The 6,543-nt window shown below is 39.3% G+C and overlaps 1 pseudogene; it reads right to left on the bottom strand.

Moving 5' to 3' along the window:
- Positions 1-5,437: 5,437 nt before the first annotated feature.
- On the bottom strand, positions 5,438-5,703 carry LOC123594512 (annotated as a pseudogene).
- Positions 5,704-6,543: the final 840 nt, after the last annotated feature.

Below are 6,543 nucleotides of genomic sequence, written 5' to 3'. Positions count from 1 at the left end.
TAGTGAAAATTTGACTTGCTTCTTGCTGATTTGTATGCGCTTTATTATTATTATTATTTTTTATTGTCTGACTGCTGAGGCTAAGTTTTCTAGTACTATGTTAAATAATAGTGCTGAGAGTGGACATCCTTGTCTTCTTCTTGACCACAAGGGAAAGGCTTTCAGTTTTTCTCCATTGAGGATTCTATTATCTGTGGGCCTTTTGTATATGGGCTTTATGATGTTGAGGTATGTTCCTTCTATCCCTACTTTGTTGAGAGTTTTTATGAAAAGTGGATGCTTTATTTTGTAAAATGATTTTTGTGCATCCATTGACAGGATTGTGTGGTTCTTATCCTTTCTTTTATTAATGTGGTATATCACACTGATTGATTTGCAAATATTGAGCCAGCCCTGCAGCCCAGTAATAAATTCCACTTGATTGTGGTGAATAATTGTTTTTTTTTCCTCTTTTTTCTTTTCTTTCATAGAGAGAGACAGAGAGAGAGAGAGAGAGACAGAGAGAGAATCTTAAGCCGGCTCAATTCTTGGTGCAGAGCCTGACATGAGACTTGACCTCACCACCCTGGGATCATGACCTGTGCCAAAACCAAGAGTATGACACTCAACTGACTGAGCCACCCAGGTGCCCCTGATGAATAATTATTTTAACGTACTGTTGAATTCAATTTGCTAGTATCTAATTGAGGATTTTTGCATCCAGTTTCATCAGAGATATTGACCTGTAATTCTCCTTTTTAGTCTTTGTCTGGTTTTGGAATCAAGGTAACGCTGGATTCACAGAATAAGTTTGAAAGCTTTCCTTCCATTTCTATTTTCTGGAACAGTTTGAGAAGACTATGTATTTACTCTTTTTAAATGTCTGGTAGAGGGGCACCTGGGTGGCTCAGTCGGTTGAGCATCCGACTTTGGCTCAGGTTATGATCTCACAGTCTGTGAGTTCGAGCCCCACATCGGGCTCCGTGCTGATGGCTCAGAGCCTGGAGCCTGCTTCCGATTCTGTGTCTCCCTCTCTCTCTGCCCCTTCCCTGCTCATGCTCTGTCTCTCTCTGTCTCAAAAATAAATAAAAACATTAAGAAACAAAAATTTTAAATGTCTGGTAGAATTTTGTGAATTTCTTGGAATTTGTTCATTTTTTGAAGTTTATTTTTGAGAGAGAAAGCATGAGTCAAGGAGGGGCATAGAGAGAGAATCGGAAGCAGGCTCTAAGTGTCATGGAGGAACCTGATGTGGGGCTTGAACTCACGAACCATGAGACCATGACCGGAGCTGAAATCTAGAGTTGGAGGCTTAACCACCTGAGCCACCCAGGAACCCTGGAAATTGTCCATTTCTTCCACATTTCCCATTTTGTTGGCATATAATTTTTCATAGTATTCTAAGTGTTTGTGTTTCTGTGGTGTTCATTATAATCTCTATGTGTGTGTGTGTGTGTGTGTGTGTGTGTGTGTGTGTGTTTATCTACTTGTGCTCTCTCTCTTCTTTTTTAGCAGTCTGGCCAGAGGTTTATCAATTTTGTTAATTCTTTCAAAGAACCAATTCCTAGTTTTGTTGATCTATTGTTTTGTTGTTGTTGGTGGTGGTGGTGTTTCTATATTGATTATTTCTGCTCTAATCTTTATTATTTCCCTTATTCTGCTGGATTTAGGCTTTATTTGATGTTCCTTTTCTAGCTCCTTAGGTGTAAGGTTAGATTGTGTATTTGGGACATTTCTTGCTTCTTGAAATAGGCCTGAATTGCAACATACTTTCCTCTTAGGACTGCCTTTGCTGCATCCCAAAGGCTCTGGACTGTAGTGTTTTTATTTTCATTGACTTCCATGCATTTTTTATTTCTTCTTTAATTTCCTGATTAATCCATTCATTCTTTAGTAGGATGGTATTTAACCTCCATGTATTTGAAGGCTTTCTAAATTTTTTCTTGTGGGGTTGATTTCAAGTTTTATAGTGTTGTGATCTGAAAATATGCATGGTACGATCTCAATCTTTTTGTAACTGTTGAGGGCTGATTTGTGACCCAGTTATGTGATCTATTCTGGAGAATGTTCTGTGTGCACTTGAAAAGAATGTATATTCTTCTGCTTTAGGATTAAATGTTCTGAATATATCTGTTCAGTTATTGGTCCAGTGTGTCATTCAAAGCCATTATTTCCTTGTGGCTTTTGCTTAGATTATCTGTCCATTACTATAAGTGGGTAGTAAATCCCCTACTATTATTGTATTATTATCAATGAGTTTCTTTATGTTTGTTATTATTGCTTTATATACTTGGGTTCTCTCAAGTTGGGGTCATAAATATTTACAATTGTTAGGCCTTCTTGATGGATAGACCTTTTAATTAAGATATAATACCCTCTTCATCTCTTGTTACAGTCTTTGTTTTAAAATCTAGTTTGACATATAAATATGGCTACTCTGGCTTTCTTTTTGACCTCCATTAGCAGGATAGATGGTTCTCTATCCCCTCGCTTTCAGTCTGCAGTGTCTTCCAGTCTAAAATGAGTCTCTTGTAGGAAGCATACAGATGGATCTTGTTTTTTTATCCATTCTGATACCCTATGTCTTTTGATTGGAGCATTTAGTCCATCTACATTCAGAGTGATTATTGAAAGATATGAATTTAGTGCCATTGTGTTACCTTCAGAGTTGTTTCTGGTGATGTTGTATGATCTTTTGTAGTCTTTGTTGCTTTGGTCTTTTTTTTTCTACACTCAGTGTCCCCCTTAAAGTTTCTTTCAGAACTGGTTTATTGGTCATAAACTCCTTTAGTTTTTGTTTGTCTGGGAAAGTCTTTATCTCTTCTATTCTGAATGACAGTCTTGCTAGATAAATAATACTTGGCTGCATATTTTCCCCATTCATCACGTTGAATATTTCCTGCCACTCCCTTCTAGCCAGCCAAGTTTCAGTGGAGGCCAGCTGATAAACTTATCTGTCTACCCTTGTAGATTAAGGACCTTTTGTCCCTAGCTGCTTTTGGAATTCTCTCTTTATCTTTGTGTTTTGCAAGTTTCACTATGATATGTTGTGCTATTGACCTGTTTTTGTTGATTTTGAGGGGAGTTTTCTTTGCTTCTTGGCCCAAATGCCTGTTTCCTTCCCCAGATTAGGGAAGTTCTCAGCTGTATAAACCTTCTGCGCCCTTTTCCTGCTCTTCTTCTTCTAGGACTCCTATGATATGGGTATTGTTTGTTTTATGGAATCACTAAGTTCCCTAAGTCTCTTCTCATGATATAGTAGTTTATTTTCCCTCTTCTTTTCACCTTCATTATTTTCTATAGTTTTGTCTTCTATATCACCTATTCTCTACTATGCTTCTTCAATCCTCATTGTCACTGTATCCAGTCAGTTTTGCATCTCAGTTATAGCATTTTTTATTTCAGCTTGCCTAGTTTTTGTGTTTGATCTCTGCAGCAAAGGCTTATATATATTTTTTCAAACAAAGGTATTAGTCTTATTACTGTTGGTCTAAATTCCTGCTCAGATATATTGCTTATATCTGTTTTGAGAAAGTCCCTGGCTGTGATTTGTTCTTGACCTTTCTTTTGGGGAGAATTCCTCTGTCTTGTCATTTTGTCTACGTTTCTATATTTGGGGTGTTTTAAAAGTTTATTATCTTTCCTGCACCTGAGAGTAATGCTATATTAAAAAGAGGTCATACACTGTCCAAGGCCTGGCAATTCAGGAAGTGTTTCTGGGGAATGCTCTGTGCACTCTGTTGTTGCATTTTGGCTGCTCTTCCCCATTGGTTAATCCTCTGCAGAACTCCTCTTTGCTTGAAGTGGGGAGTATCTGGACCTTTAACTAGGTGTGCTTTGATTTGCTTGTAAAATAACTCTGGAAAAAAGGACAAACAAAAAATCTTGATCCCCAAAGAGAAAAAAAGGAAAGGGAAAGAAACAAAACAAAGAATCAAAATACTATAAGGCTGATTCCAAAGAAAAAGACACACACAAAAAATGGGAAAAAAGAAATAAAAATAAAAGAAAAAAAGTCTGATTTAAAAAAAAGAGAGAGAGAAAAGGAAACAAACAAAGAAAAAACTATGAGACTGATTCCAAAAGAAGAAAAGAAGGAAAAGGAAGAAACAAAAAAGAAAAAAGGAAACTTGCTTGTATTTCCACCAGAACTGCAGATGTTGTTTTGAAACACTCGATTTTCAGTATAGCATGTGGCATGCTTCCTCTGGTGGTCTTCTGGGGGATACTCCTGTTGATGGCTTAGAGTCAGTCTTGCTCCAGTATATAAACAGTTGCAGGAACAGGGGGGTAGATTTTGGTGTAAGCCGTTCCCACCTCCACTGGGGGCTGCTGTGTTGCTCTCTGAAGTCCCTCTGTGTTGGTGTTTGGGGTAAAATTGTGCCACCCCTCTTTCTAGTCCCTGGAAAGGGGATCTTACACCCCTGCTGTCCAGGCAGCTCTCATAAAATAGCAAGGGCAGTCAGCTCATCCTGCGCCACAGCTCTCTTTTGGTTTTTCTTTGGTGCATGGCTGGAATTCAAAACTCAAAGTCTTAAAGGACTTGGAACTACATGGACCCACCCCCCTCCTCTGGGGTAGAGCTTCTCTGCACTCTGATATCCTTTGTCCCCAGTAAATAGTCCTATGCTTGTGCCATGCAGGGCATCTCTGATGTAACACCTCTAAAAGCAGCAAAAAGTTTGTATGCCTTCTGGCTGTATGCACCTCTGTCCCCTGATGATGAAAGGCTTTTCGCTGGCACCTACAGGGTCTCTTGTCCTTGGAGAGGCAATATACCCTTTTCCAAAAGTACTCCAGGAAAAGGAATGTTCTTTCCCAGTGTTCCCTGGAGATCCCTACACCACGCTATGCACTTCAGTGCCAGCTCCTTCTTTCTTGCCAGGAGCACACTTTCAAAACCTGAGTTTGATCTCCAAATGTCGTTTGCAAAAAAAACCTGTGACATTCAGTATTTCTCACTCCCCAGTCCTTGATCCAGAGAGGTTTTCCTCTTGTGCGAACCTGATGCTACACTCTCGCAACACCTCTCTCTTTCTCTCCCTTGTCTCTCTTTGGAAATGGTTCCCTCCCTTCTGCTGCAGTGCAGTTTTTCTCTCCCCCAATTCACTTCAATGCACCTTGCACCTGCCACGCTGTCTTCCTCCAACTGTAGATATCCTTCTACCAGTCTTCAGCTTGATTTCCTGGGTGTTCCAAGTGATCTGACCTCAACAAAGCTGTGTTTGAGGGATGAGAAAAGCCCAGGGTCCCCCTACTTCTCCACCATATTAACTCCTCTGATTTCACCTCTTAAAGCATTTACACTTTAAAAATGAGATGTTATGGGATTCCTTCCTTCTTAAAAGTGTTCTAGAGCTACTAAAAAACTTGAATTTACAAAATGGTTGATAAAAATACTCCTTTGGATTGTAGAAGAAGGGGGCAAAGGACCACTGATAAGAAATGGCATATGATATTAATCAGACTTGGCTTCTTTCTCTCCTGCTTCATCAGAGGCTGAGGCTCCTCATTTTTAGGGTCTCCATTTTCTGCAAGTAAATCTTTCTTGGTTAGCCACTGCAGCCTGTTTTCCCTTTGCTTCCCTTTCCTTTTGCTTCCCTTTATCATTTTCTGCTGTCCTTTTTGGCTTCCTTTACACTTTTGCAGGAGCACTTTTGCTGAATTCCTCTTGGGCTTCTCCTTCAATGCCCCTATTGCAGAGCTAACCTTCCTCTTGGGCATAGTGGTGGTGGGGCAGGCTTGTGCCAGGGGCCTGCAGATCTCAGCATGCTTAGAGCCTTCCTAAAGCTGAGCTGCCTGGCTGCTGCCACTCCTTCCACTTCTAGAGCTGTTATACCACATACTCTCTATCCATTCGTCAGTTGGTGGACATTTGGGCTCTTTCCATAATTTGGCTATTGTTGATAATGCTGCTATAAACATCAGGGTGCATGTATCCCTTCAAATTAGTATTTTTGTATTCGTTGGGTAAATACATAGCAGTGCAATTGCTGGATCATAAGGCTGTTCTATATTTAACATATTGAGGAACCTTGATACTTTTTCCATTGTGGCTGTCCAGTTTGCATTCCAACCAATAGTGTAAGAAAGATTACCATTTTTTTAATCCTTGGCAACACCTTTTTATCCCTGTGTTGTTGTTTCTAGCCATCTGACTAGTGTGAGATGATATCACATTGTAGTTTTGATTTGTATTTCCCTGATGATGAGTGATGTTGAGCATCTTTCATGTATCTGTTAGCCATCTGTATGTATTCTTTGGAAAAATGTCTGTTCATGTCTTCTGGCAATTTTTTGAGCTGGATTATTTGTTTTTAGGGTGTTGAGATTTATAACTTCATTATATATTTTGGATAATTACCCCTTATCAGATATGCCATTTTCAAATATCTTCTCCCATTCAGTAGTTTGTCTTTTAGTTTTATTGATTGTTTCCTTTGCCTTTTATTTTGATGAACTCCCAATGGTTTACTTTGGCTTTTGTTTCCCTAGCCCCAGGAGATATATCTAGTAAGACATTATTATGGCTGCTTTGTCAAAGATGAGTTGACCATATATTTG

Source organism: Leopardus geoffroyi, chromosome X (genome assembly GCF_018350155.1).
Source record: "Leopardus geoffroyi isolate Oge1 chromosome X, O.geoffroyi_Oge1_pat1.0, whole genome shotgun sequence".
Classification (NCBI taxonomy): domain Eukaryota; kingdom Metazoa; phylum Chordata; class Mammalia; order Carnivora; family Felidae; genus Leopardus; species Leopardus geoffroyi.
Note: the sequence above shows the minus strand (reverse complement) of the source record. Positions and strands in the feature narration are given on the sequence as shown.